The sequence below is a fragment of the Diadema antillarum genome, unplaced genomic scaffold (genome assembly GCF_040938485.1).
Source record: "Diadema antillarum isolate AM-2024a unplaced genomic scaffold, OU_Dant_1.0 seq00001476_RagTag, whole genome shotgun sequence".
In the NCBI taxonomy this organism is placed as follows: domain Eukaryota; kingdom Metazoa; phylum Echinodermata; class Echinoidea; order Diadematoida; family Diadematidae; genus Diadema; species Diadema antillarum.
Genome location: NW_027272215.1, coordinates 105,087 through 119,477, shown reverse-complemented (window position 1 = coordinate 119,477; position 14,391 = coordinate 105,087).

The following is a 14,391-nucleotide window of genomic DNA, read 5'->3' as shown; positions in this document are numbered from 1 at the left end:
AATAGGAGTGGAACTAGTATTTACTCTAATTGTCTTCTTTATGCTCGATACTCCTTAACACTTGGGCCTGGCCAAGAGTTGTGCCCCCATGCCCAAATATTGGTTGTTTCCAATATGCCGCCATCCGGTTTGCATCCAATGTGTGAATCAGGGTACGCTGACAGCGGGTAATATCACCTGCATGATCCGGTTAAGACTCTCTGCCAGCAAGTGATGATTCAGTGTAACCTGCTGAAATTGGTCTAGATCTATACCCTTGATCTCTTTCAAGACAGGGCAGCATCTGCGTCTTCAGTGAAGCACGCGATCGGCACACAGGATCTCCTCCACGACTTAACTGGATAGACATCCTGAGGTCAGCCCAGCGTTCTTATAGGTGCACAGCCACTGAATGCGATCAGTCATCAGAGTCTTGCAGTGGCAATATCTAAACAGTTTGGGTGAAGGCAACCTTGTCTCTATGATGAGTGCATTGCACATAGAGTACAGGATGCACGAGATGATATAAGAAAGCTTCTTTTTGATTCGCGGGATAGGCTACAATCCTTTCTCAGGTAGAGGTTCTGAATTATCGGGTCGTGCTCAGTCTGCACACAGTGAGCTGAACACCATATCAAGTATGTGTGTATAATGATTGTGTGTAATGATATGGGAAAAATGCATGGAAAATCAAAATACATGTTTATGTATTTTACGTGGAATCAGTTCCTGTCTGTTGTCTTGGCAGAAATGCACCAATCTTGCGATGCTGTTGTTTATTATTTTCCCTCTCCATCACGGGTACATATGGAACGTGTTGATCAAAGTTTGTGTGATGTCGGAAAATGCGAGGCTGTATTGCACGTGGCCTTCAATTTGTTTTTCACATTATATTGGCATGTGTAACAGACTGCAACTCACCAAGATGCCTCTTGAAATGTTTTGAAAAAAGTTCTGCCTGATTTCACATGAGCGGATGATTATCAGTTGTCTTTCTGCTATCATCTTGTGTGAAACAAAGTATTGTTTCTATTCAAAAGATAGCGTGCCAATTAATCTGCACTTATTGTTGGTGCTCTATAGGCCCTATAAGACAATCAAACCCACCTTCAGCCTAGACATTCGTAGGCGTTGTGGTGTAGAGGGGGATCTGAACATCTCTCATGAAGCGAGACTTCTCTTTTCTTTTCTTTTCCCCACTAACAATGTGAAACAAAGATATCCGTAGGCGTTGTGGTATGTAGACGTGGTAGAGCGAGACTTCTCTTTTCTTTTGTTTTCTTTTCCCCACTAACAAAGTATACGTTTAGCAGGAAACATAGAAGCATTCGCACATACTGTTTACATTTCCCATCACATGCTTTTAAATCGGAAATTTCATGTAATTTACACATTTTGCCTGGAAAAGAATTACCAAGAACTTTTCAACACAACACATGTTCAAAAGAAACCATTTGGTTCATATATAATTTACTCTACGGAGTGATTCATAGGGGCCTACTTATCACCGTCCACGTACTCGAACAGTTTTCGCTAAAGATACAAGTATGTTTACAAGACTGCAAACATTAGAATTATTTGCCCCTTAACAAATCAGACTACATCTCTTGAAATGTCTTCAAACGTAAATTAAAGTAATTCTTCTTAAATGATTACTCTCTTATCTATCTATATATATATATATATATATATATATATACATATAATACACATACTGTCCTACTTTAGTGGGGGGGGGGGGGGTTCCACAAATTGCTCAAATCCGATTTAGTGATATTTTCCTGGAAAAAAAAAATATGGCTTAGAAATCAATCCTGCGAGATATGTCATTGGAATCGCCAGCGCAATATTATTTTGTTAATTTATAAGAAATAAATCGCATTTGTCACTTGCTGCCTTTTGCCAGGGTGGGGCGGTACAGGTTTGACAGATCTGCGAGAGCATTATACAGTGCAATTAATATTTCTTCACCGGGGACATGGTGATGTGCACTTTACAATTTCATGTTCAATTTTCCCAAAGAGTACACCTTAGGTGGGGCGGCGGAATTGTGTGTGTGTGTGTGTGTGTGTGTGTGTGTGTGTGTTTTAAGTGTGGGGGTGGGGTAGGGCTCCGGGGCAGCGTTTTTGGCAAGGGTCAATGGTCGATTTTTTAATTATGCTTTTTCCGTTTTCAGTATGCACCAGACCAGATTAATAAATAGGACCATCCAATGCTCTCTATAGAACATCATCATGTTTACCATTAATCATGATGTCAAACATCAATATTCTGATAATTTGAGGTCATTTAACTGTCGAGGTCATCAGAGGTCAAAGGTGGAACTGCATGTGCTCTTTGGAATATATGAAGACAACGTCATTATTGTGTAAGTTCCCTAAAACTCCTTACTACTTTCTCCAAGCCGGCGACCAATTATTGTACAGAGGCGGATAGATATTGGATTGGTCTGTCACCTTCTCTCTGTACTGGTCGGGGGTTAAATACTCACATAGACACCAATCATCACCAAAATTCCAAAAGTAGAAGAAACTAAATATTGTTCCACAACACCAAATGCAAAATGCGTTAGAATGATAAAATTTACATGGATAACACCAATGCTACTAACGGCATATTTACTCCAACGACCTGCCTTCCTGTAGGTCTGAAACAAAAAAACTTCTTCACAAACAAGTTTCTTTCCTCTCAACTTAGTTCAGCATTCCACTCATCACTTAGGAACGTCTTTACGGCTTTTGAGACCATTTCATATACCGTCTTATTCTATGGGAAATGGAGGGATTTAGTAGGGAGAAATGATGCTAGTAGGTGTGGTCACTTATCTCGACATCGGTACGGTCGACGAATGAGGTCCTCGTCTGCATGTCATTGTCGATCTCGTCAGTGTGGCTGGGCCGTCCGTTGAGTGGTATGTTGTCGCGCTCTCATTAGACTCTTCGTCACCATCACTGTCCACTTTGTATCAGTCTGACAGGGCGCTTTACCATCTCCGATGACACCAGTTGACTATTTGGAGTTTGTAATTGCACTCCAAATTGGCGTAAACCAAAGTTTTGTCTTATCGTGACGCACAGTTTCTCCTCATGTGCTGCTGCTCGCGGATTCAGTTACGACAGTCAGATCCTCATCACATTCACAGCGTCGATAAAGATTAGTTGATTGACTTGGAGAGGGCATGATGTACCAAGGAAGGGGAACTCCTGTCTTTATCTCTGTGGTCTCCAACTATTCTCAAAGTTCCTCAAAGTTCCAAAATGCTCTGCAGCCTTTGCTTCACTATATAGTGTGAAGCCACTCCCATTGTGCTTGCCACTATAACTGATTTCTCGGCTCAGACATGTTTTTTTATAACTAATTTACTAACAAACTTCCTTTCTCTAAAGCATGTCATTGGCTCAATCTTATATTGGGGCGTGGTGTTCACTAGAAATTAATTTCTTATTGGTCAAAATGTTCAATTTGCTCCTCCTATTCGTTTCTGTGAGAATTCAATTTTGTAATGATTCATCTCAATTTCTGATTAATTCGCCCACTGTCTGTTAGTTTCTTTATTCACTTCTTCTCTGTAACCACTGGTACAGACTTTATTGTTTCTTGTATATCAAAATGACAAACCAAATGGATATTAGTGTCCTTATAACAACCAACGTCATCGTTGTTCTGGGTCGTTGTCCCTGAATTTGTCTTTGGAGTTCCTGTTTGACCCACTCCACTAAACAATAAATGCTAGAATAGAGGAATACATTCTGGTAGGAGGGCCACCTTCCAGCTCAGAGGGTCATTTATGTTTGGGGATCAGAGGGCAAAAACACGTCATCACGTTATTTCCCGTAATTTGGCGCGGGGCTTTGGGGATGGAGAGTGCTGACCACTAGCGGGGAAAGTAGCCAATGTCAAACTCATAAATTCCTTTCACCATAGAATTTTCTTGGAAGAGAGGGGTTTGAAAAAAAGGGAACAGCTGGAAGGAAGATACTAGTAAATGGTTTTAAAAACTCCTAGAAGAGGAGAATACTTAGCATATTGGTGTCACAGGGTGTCTAGGAAAACGACTGCAGTGATCTGTTTTCTTTTACTCTCTATTCTATTCTATTCTATTCTATTCTATTTTATCCTTTATTATAAACATGTGCTAGTAGCCATCTGGGCTACAATTGTGTTTGCTTTGTACATTCTTTAAAGATCACCAGAGGTCAAAGGTAGAGCCCTGTCTGTGCTCTTCGGAATATGAAGACAATTTCTTGTAAAACAGATATGCTTGTTTTGTACATCTTAACCATGTTTATCATTAATTAATGCCACCACAGATCAATATTATGATATTTTGAGGTCATTGACCTCTAAAGGTCTCCAGAGGTCAGAGGTAGAAACCTGTCTTTGCTCTTTGGAATATGAAGACAGTTTCATTGTAAAACAGATAGCTTGTTTTGCACATCTTAATCATGTTTATCATTACCTAATAACATCACAGATCACTATAATGGTATTTTGAGGTCATTGACCTCTAAAGGTCATCAGAGGTCAAAGGTAGAAACCTGTCAATGCCCTGTGGAATCAGAAGAATTGTAGTACAAATGCATATTTAGTGCAGCGTAACCAACGTCTACGCCTATCTTTCACAAATGCCTTCAAACATAAATATTCTGATATTTGAAGTTCATTGACCTCTGGAGGTCATCAGAGGTCAAATCAGACTTACCTCCCGATCTTAAGATGAATCTCATGGTATGTACTAACACTGGTGAAAGTTTCATGCTTTAGTCAAATTTTGCACAATTCTCATGATTTTGAGGGCTTAACCGATCTACTAAATGGCACAAAACCTGTTATGTGCGGTGTAGCAGTTCACGTGTGGGCAGGGCGAAATCAAGGGCAAAGAAGCGAAGTGCACACCTCAAACTTGATGAAACTTACTCGCCTGTCAAGAAAAGACTTAGAACAAGTTTCGCATCTCCATCCATTGAACAGAGTAACGCTAGCACATGTTTCTTTTGTGATAGAATTATCAGTCATGACCAAACAGTTTGCAATGCAGCAACATTCAATCTAGATTCCAATGTTCGAATGATGGCGACAGAACTGAGAGATGCAAAACTCCTGGCTAAATTGTCAGTACGTGATATGACGGCATCAGGTGCTGATGTATATCACAAGAAGTGCCTGACTGCTCTCCACACCAGATACAGATCGTTTGCAAGAAAAAAAGAGGGAGCCAGTTCAAGTGAAACCATGCAACCAGAATCAGTAGCATTGGGCGAACTGATATCCAACTTGGAAGAAATGAAGTGTAAAGATGATAGTTACACTCTGATCAAGTTATCCGATCTTACCAAGCTTTACAACGAACGTCTGATACAACCAGGAGGCAATATTTCAAAGAACATCAATTCAACTCACCTTATGAACAAGCTTCTCAGACAGCTGCCACAACTTGAGGCACATAAAAGCAATCTTGAAGTGGTGCTGACATTCAAAGAGGATATTGGTGAGGCTCTACTGAATGCTCGTAGACAACGCTCAGATGACGACGCAGTCATTCTCATGAGAGCTGCGCAGATTGTGCGCAAAGATATTTTGCAAAGGCAATATCATTTCAATGGATCCCTAGTTGAGGAATCATACAACAACGCCCCACCATCATTGACAGCGTTGATGCAAATGATCCTTGCTGGAACAAGTATACAGAAACAGACGGCGATGAACAGAAGCTTGAGCGTCCCTGTACAATCCTTGACCCAACTTGTAACGTTCAACACCGTAAAAAGAGGGAGGGCGGAGACTGCCGCAGGAGGCTTACGTCACAACTTGGAGCGTGAAACATCACTGCCCCTTTACCTGGGTCTCCTCATTCATAGCAAAACAAGAAAACGGGATCTCGTTGACGTTCTTTTTCAACGTGGTTTGTCTGTTTCCTACGAACGCATACTGCAAGTATCCACAGATGAGGCCAACAGAGTTATCGAGATATACCGACAGGACGGGGTGGTGTGTCCGACTGCATTGCGAACTGGGTTGTTCACAACAGGAAACCTAGACAACATAGATCACAACCCATCATCAGTATCAGCACGAAGTTCATTTCATGGAACCGCGATATCACTGACGCAACATGTGTCACAGGACAATCGAGGTACCATTCGAAATCATGAGAATGTTGCTGAGAGTGAGAAGAAAACGCGTCCCAAAGCCATAACCGCCTTGCCTGAATCTTATTGTGATGCCCCTCCTGCAGCATTTCCATCTCATCTTCCTATTCCAAGGAAACCCAAGACTCCGCCCACTCCAAGTGTGTCCATTGGACTACAGGACAAAGAAAAAGAGTGGCTTTCGTTTGTACAAAGTCTGCTGGAGATGAAAGCTCATGAGCGTGAAGAGAATATCTCCTGGTCAGCGTACATGGCACATCTACAGGATGAAGCTCCTCGGCCACCTGCAATTACTGGGTTGTTACCTCTTTTTCGAGAGAGTGCTCACACACTAACAATGGTGAAACATGGCATGAACCTAATCAAGCAGGCAACCGAATTAGTTAACCCAAGACAAGTTCCGGTTCTGACAGTTGATCAACCCATCTATGCTAGAAGATCCAGTGGACATGGCCAAGCATGTATGGTGAAGACAAATTTGTGGTGATGCTTGGAGGACATCATGTGGAGATGGCTTTGCTAAAGGTGATCGGCGACTTCCTCGATGGGAGTGGTTGGACTAGTGTAATGACCAGTGCAGGTGTATCAACAGAAGGAAGAGCTGAGAGTCTTCAGAAAGGTTCGCAAACATCGCGGCCACAATGGGCACACCAAGTCACCGCGGCATCATTGTACGCTTTGCAGCGAAAAGCATATAATGACTACCAAACGACATGTGCAACTGAGAATTTGCGAACATTTGTGACCGTGCACCTCAAAACGAACATAAAGTCGCACACACTGATTTGCGTGAGGACTGAAAATAAGTGAAATGGGTCAACCTAGCGGAACTTGACTTTTTCATATTTTCTGAAAGAGCGGGTCTTCTTTTACATTATGTTAAAAATTGGTATCATAAAACGGGCAGGAAAGTGTGTTTTTTAGCAGTTTATCTCGAACATTTTTGGTAGAATAGTGTGATTAGGTGTATCTTTAGAGTCCCTTTTTCATTTCTGAAAAACCTTGTCCACACTCTTCACTTTCAACTCTAATAACTTTTGAAAGGATAGAGGAACGAGGAATGCTTATTTTCAGTTTAATCTGATAATCCCTTCATTGATGTTACTCTGGTGGTTTACTTCCTGTTTTTTGTACCATGCATCGCACAGCCAGCACGGTTTGGTAAAGATTAAGCGCTTGAATAGACACTGTACTTCAGAGCCTCTTTTCTCAGTTCACACTTTTCCTGAGTTTGTGCTTTCTTTCCAATATTTAGATAGGTTAGGAGAGTCCATTTGATTTGAGTTATACATCATTTTAAAGCTTAAAGTCTGCTCTTTCAGAATATGGTCTTAACTAAAAATTCATGTCTGGCGACTTTTTGTTGTTTTGAGGTGCAGGGTCACATTTGATCTTTGGAGCCAGAAGATGGCTAGAGAGTATCCCCAGTTTTGTTACTGGAACAAAGTCCTGCAGTTGGAGTGTCTTCTTTTGGCATTCATTAGATCACAACGGGAAGCAAACTACTTGCTGTATGTGGAGACCCTCACGGCAATTATCCCATGGATGTTTGCCATGGATCACTTCCATTACGCCAGATGGTTAACAGTTCATGTAACGGACCTTCAGGAACTTCCCAACAATGCCGAGGACGTCTACCATGCATTCGTCGAGGGGAATTTCGTAACTCAGAAGTCATCACACAAGTTCTCCTGTCTGGCACACGATCAGATACACGAACAACAGAACTCCATAGTGAAAGGTGATGGTGGAATCATTGGGATCACCGAAAATGAAGCAGCTCTTCGCCGGTGGATGGTGGCTGGCTCAGAAATAGCAAGAATAGTCAGTGAATTTGAGGACCAGCTTCAGACTCAGAAGGAAACTAATGTCCGCCACCACGAACAATTGCCTAGTTTCCAGAAATCGTTTGCATCAGACCTCAGCAATGCAATCGATTCGTTCGAGAAACTAGGAAAACCTTTCAAAGAAGAGAGTAAGGACCTGTATGTGCTTGACAACAAGGTCATCATGCCTGATGAGGTGATTGCCGCAATGCGATCCGTTGAGGAAACTGACAAAGCACAATTTGCGGAATTTGTTGAGAAGAGAATCCAAGACCCATATGTCGATTTCTATGAGAACATCAGAAAGAACAATCTTGCACTGTTTAAATCAAAGACAAAGAAATCACCTAGAAAGTCTCAGACAAACATCGCACACGTGAAAAGTAATGTTGAGCTGTTCTCTCGCATGTACATTTCATGCCAAGCTAGGGATGGTGATCTTGACGCTTTCTTTGAACACGAGTGTCATGGTTGGCCCCCGGCACTGGCTGAAAATATCAGCACAATGCGCCCGGCAACCAGAAAAGCTGATCTTGTACCATGTCTGGAAGCCTTAGCACCACGACCTCATGATACACCCAAGACAGAAGTTTTCCTTGTCGATGGGGCTGCCTTAGTACATCAGTTAGATCCCAAGAAGGCCAACAGTGTGGTGAATACATTTGGTGACTACGCAAGGAAGCAGTTCCTTCCATACATTGCTCGAAAATTAAACGAGAAAACAGTGAAGCGTGTCGACGTGGTGTGGGACACCTATAGAACGGACAGTCTCAAAGGTGGTACCAGGCTTCGTCGTAGAACTGGCACACCTCTCCATCTAACTGAACAGACATCCGTGCCACAAAACTGGGGCTCATTGTTCAGTTTCCTTGCAGCTGCTCTGCAAATGATGATGGTTCCAGACGGAAAGACACTACTTACAACACATGAAGACGAGGTTAAATCAAAGCCCGCTTCTGATGCTGCTCCATGCTTGGCACGCATATCTGAAGGGCTACCGAAGTATCACCATTCAAGCAACTGACACGGATGTGGTTGTGTTGGCTATCGCAATGGCGAGCAAAATGGAAGGTTGTGCAATGTGGTTGGCATTTGGTCATGGTAAGAACTTTAGGCACATTGCTGCTCACACTATTTCGACTCACATTAGTCCTGAACGCTCATGGGGGCTTCTCTTCCTGCACGCTGTTTCCGGATGCGGTACTGTTTCTGCTCTCTCTGGCTTTGGCAAAAAGAAAGTGTGGGACACATGGAATTCCGTGCCAAACTTGACGGAGGTCTTCAGTCGTCTCTCAAATGCACCAGCAGAAGTGACAAACAATGACATGGACAACATAGAGAGGTTGTTCGTTGTCCTGTACAGTAGAACCTCCCCTCTTAAGAAAGTGAACGAGGCTCGCAAACAACTGTTTACTCAGGGAAGCCGAAAACTGGAGAATATTCCACCTACAAGGGAGGCTCTTCGTCAACATGTGAAAAGGGCAGTTTTCCAGGCTGGTCACGTATGGGGACAGTCCCAAGTTGCAAACCCAGAGCTGCCTTCGCCTGCAGATTGGGGATGGGCGAAAAATGACGATGATGTCTGGCATCCATTCTGGACAGTAATGCCAGAAGCGTCAAAAGGGTGCCGAGAGCTGGTCAAGTGCAAGGGTAAAAAACGGTGTGCTGGAAATTGCAGATGTTCCGCAGCCAATCTACCATGCACAGAACTATGTGTCTGCTCAGGGCAATGCTTTCGTGATGAGCTGTAGAAGATGAGATCGAGAAGGAGTTCCTTGTTCTCATTTGAAAATGTGACTGAAGAAGATATTGTGACAGCTGTTAAAAGTATGCCAATGAAAACTTACTCATATGGAATGGACACTATACCAATAACATTGGTAAAACCTGATATGCGTATAATTCCAAAACCACTTCGGAATATATGTAATCTTTCATGCATTTGTGGTTGCATTCGAGAACAATGAGAGGTCTCAAAAGTTATGCCAGTGTATAAAAGTGGCAGTCAAAGTGAGATGGGTAATTAAGAACCCATATCTATTTAATCTGTTATTACAAAGGTAATTGAAAAACTCAACTTTAAGCAGTTGTGTGATTATTTGAATAGAAATCATATCATAAACCCAAATCAATCGGGCTTCAGACATGTCCATTCCACTATGACTACTTTCCTTATTGTGTCAAAGAAGAAATGCTCCATAACTTAGATAAGGATGAAATGATTGGAATGGTCTCCACTGACCTCATAAAGACATACGAAATTTTGTGAAGAATTCATATTATGTAAGACAAGAACAGAAGTTGGGAAAAGAACTCTTTCTATTCAAGGAGGCCAGAGTTGGAATCGGTTAGCTTATGATTTGAAATGTAGGCTCTCTCTGTCCAGTTTCAAACGAGCTCTTGAAATATCTCTTCTGCAGCCTAAGCAACTGCTCAGGATTTTTTTTCTCTCTTTTAGGACAATGCTTTCGAGATGAGCAGTAGAAGATGAGATTGAAAGGGAGTTCCTTGTTCTCATTTGAAAATGTGACTGAAGAAGATATTGTGACAGCTGTTAAAAGTATGCCAATGAAAAACTCATATGGAATGGACACTATACCAATAACATTGGTAAAACCTGATATGCGTATAATTCCAAAACCACTTCGGAATATATGTAATCTTTCATGCATTTGTGATTGCATTCGAGAACAATGAGAGGTCTCAAAGTTATGCCAGTGTATAAAAGTGGCAGTCAAAGTGAGATGGGTAATTAAGAACCCATATCTATTTAATCTGTTATTACAAAGGTAATTGAAAAACTCAACTTTAAGCAGTTGTATGACTATTTGAATAGAAATTATATCATAAATCCAAATCAATCAGGCTTCAGACATGTCCATTCCACTATGACTACTTTCCTTATTGTGTCAAAGAAAAAATGCTCCATAACTTATATAAGGATGAAATGGTTGGAATGGTCTCCATTGACCTCATAAAGGCATACGAAATTTTGTGAAGAATTCATATTATGTAAGACAAGAACAGAAGTTGGGAAAAGAACTCTTTCTATTCGAGGAGGCCAGTGTTGGAATCGGTTAGCTTATGATTTGAAATGTAGGCTCTGTCTGTCCAGTTTCAAACGAGCTCTTGAAATATCTCTTCTGCAGCCTAAGCAACTGCTCAGGATGTTTTTTTCTCTCTCTCTTTTAGGACAATGCTTTCGAGATGAGCAGTAGAAGATGAGATTGAAAAGGAGTTCCTTGTCCTCATTTGAAAATGTGACTGAAGAAGATATTGTGACAGCTGTTAAAAGTATGCCAATGAAAAACTCATATGGAATGGACACTATACCAATAGCATTGGTAAAACCTGATATGCGTATAATTCCAAAACCACTTCGGAATATATGTAAGCTTTCATGCATTTGTGCTTGCATTCGAGAACAATGAGAGGTCTCAAAAGTTATGCCAGTGTATAAAAGTGGCAGTCAAATTGAGATGGGTAATTAAGAACCCATATCTATTTAATCTGTTATTACAAAGGTAATTGAAAAACTCAACTTTAAGCAGTTGTATGATTATTCAAATAGAAATTATATCATAAACCCAAATCAATCAGGCTTCAGACATGTCCATTCCACTATGACTACTTTCCTTATTGTGTCAAAGAAGAAATGCTCCATATAACTTAGATAAGGATGAAATGGTTGGAATGGTCTCCATTGACCTCATAAAGGCATAAGAAATTTTGTGAAGAATTCATATTATGTAAGACAAGAACAGAAGTTGGGAAAAGAACTCTTTCTATTCAAGGAGGCCAGAGTTGGAATCGGTTAGCTTATGATTTGAAATGTAGGCTCTCTCTGTCCAGTTTCAAACGAGCTCTTGAAATATCTCTTCTGCAGCCTAAGCAACTGCTCAGGATGTTTTTTTTTTCTCTCTTTTAGGACAATGCTTTCGAGATGAGCAGTAGAAGATGAGATTGAAAAGGAGTTCCTTGTTCTCATTTGAAAATGTGACTGAAGAAGATATTGTGACAGCTGTTAAAAGTATGCCAATGAAAAACTCATATGGAATGGACACTATACCAATAACATTGGTAAAACCTGATGTGCGTATAATTCCTAAACCACTTCGGAATATATGTAATCTTTCATGCATTTGTGCTTGCATTCGAGAACAATGAGAGGTCTCAAAAGTTATGCCAGTGTATAAAAGTGGCAGTCAAAGTGAGATGGGTAATTAAGAACCCATATCTATTTAATCTGTTATTACAAAGGTAATTGAACTTTAACCAGTTGTATATGATTATTTGAATAGCAATTATAATTAAACCCAAATCAATCAGCTTCAGACATGTCCATTCCACTATGGCAACTTTCCTTATTGTGTCAAAGAATAAATGCTCCATAACTTAGATAAGGATGAAATGGTTGGAATGGTCTCCATTGACCTCATAAAGGCATTCGAAACTTTGTGAAGAATTTATATGATATAAGGCAAGAACAAAGGTTGGGAAAAGAACTCTTTCTATTCGAGGAGGCCAGTGTTGGAACCGGTTAACTTATGATTTGAAATGTAGGCTCTCTCTGTCCAGCTTCAAACAAGCTCTTGACATATCCCTTCTGTAGTCAAAGCAACTGCTCAGGATTTTTTTCTCTCTTTTTTTCTCTTTCTGTCTCTATTTGATATTGTCGAAATATTATGTTACTGTAGCTTTTTGTTCTGTTTTCGTTTTTTTCTTTTGCTCTACTTTTTAAAAATGTTTCGTTGTTTTTGTTGTTACCTGACACTTGTCACTTTCTTTATTACTATTTATGTAGTTTGTATCTATTTCTGCTATTTTTATGTTGCTCAGATATACTCGGATTTGCAGAAGAACAGCTTTGCTGGAGCAAATTGCCGTAATTAAAATAAAATATACTGAAACTGATGCCGAAACTGAAACGTATGGCTGCACAACTGTTGATTATATGGCCTACACAATGCATAAGAAACGTGTGCAGCAATGCTGCAACAAAATTTCCCTCTATATGCCATTTGGCACTCAAGATAGGGGATTTCATGATTTTCGTCTGGGCGGCCATATTGAAATTCAAGATGGCGGCCATGCAGCTTGCCGGACATTTTCAATTTATCCATTATTCAATCCAACATGTTAACATACTTTTGTGTGCTAAATGCCAATGGCTCTTCATTTACAACTCGATCAAGATAGGGATTTTCAACACTTTGTCTGGGCGGCCATATTGGAATTCAAAATGGCGGCCATGCAGCTTGTCTGGCATGACAAATTTGTCTTTTATTTACTTTTGTATGTTCACATACCTTGGTGCACCAAATTTAAGCTCCGTTTGTCATTTAGAACTCAAACTAGGGCTTTTCAACGTTTCTTCTTGGCGGCCATCTTGGAATTCAAAATGGCGGCCGTGTGGTTTGTTAGACATCAAATATCAATCCATTATTGAACTGAGAATGTCGAAATACCCCTGTGTAGCAAATACCAGTGCTACAGGTCACGTGGAACCAAAGATATAGGGATTTCGTCGTTTCGTCATGGCGGCCATATTTGAATTCAAAATGGCGGCCGACTCAGTGGTCAGATCTCTTGGATCCGGCAATTTTTGAAATCAGCGCCCCAAAATACCCCTATATGCAAAATTTCATACTTTCCGCCGGATGTGAGCATTTCGACCAATTTTTGTTACATATCTGCCCCACTAATAAAAGTACACTGAGAAAAAGACGTTGAATTTTCGACCCATTCTATAAAACAAATAACGCACAGGTTTAAGTCCGTGACGTTGGTGGAGATGCAAGTCACTGTCGGGTATTCACAGTAGGCGCGGTCGCGGTAGGCACGGTCGCACTGGCAAAAGATCGTGAAGTTTGCTCGTCCGTCCAGACTGGCAGCTAAACTTTTCATCTTAAAGTTCCCGAAGTCTGGGTCACTGGTGCACCTGGGCGAGAAAGAAGAAAGAGCGCGCCGTCTGGCAGGTAGTGATCGTGAAGTAACAATACACACACGTACGTCACAATTACCGTGAGCTTCGGAGGCACCGCCCGCAAGCAGAAAGTAGTTCTGGTCGACGTCACAATCTTCGCAAGGTAACAGTTGCAAAAACAACAAAAACACTGCGCACAAAGATTTAAGGGTCCCTGAAATCCAAATGCATGTTGAATTGTGTTCGGTTTATGACACCCTCAACATCACTTTTGCGGTGAAGCGAATATCTAGAAACATTCCCTATATCTTTAACGATTTTTTTCTTCTATTTTTCTTCAGATTACTTGGGAACGTCCACAAAAAAATCCTCCCAAACCAATATTCCTCAGATAACCTCATCTGTTAATCATTGCTAAAGTACTGAAATGTATAACGAAAGACATTGGAATGCACCTTCCCCTCGATCAGCATAACTTGCATGTTTCTGTGATATTAATGTGACTATGACA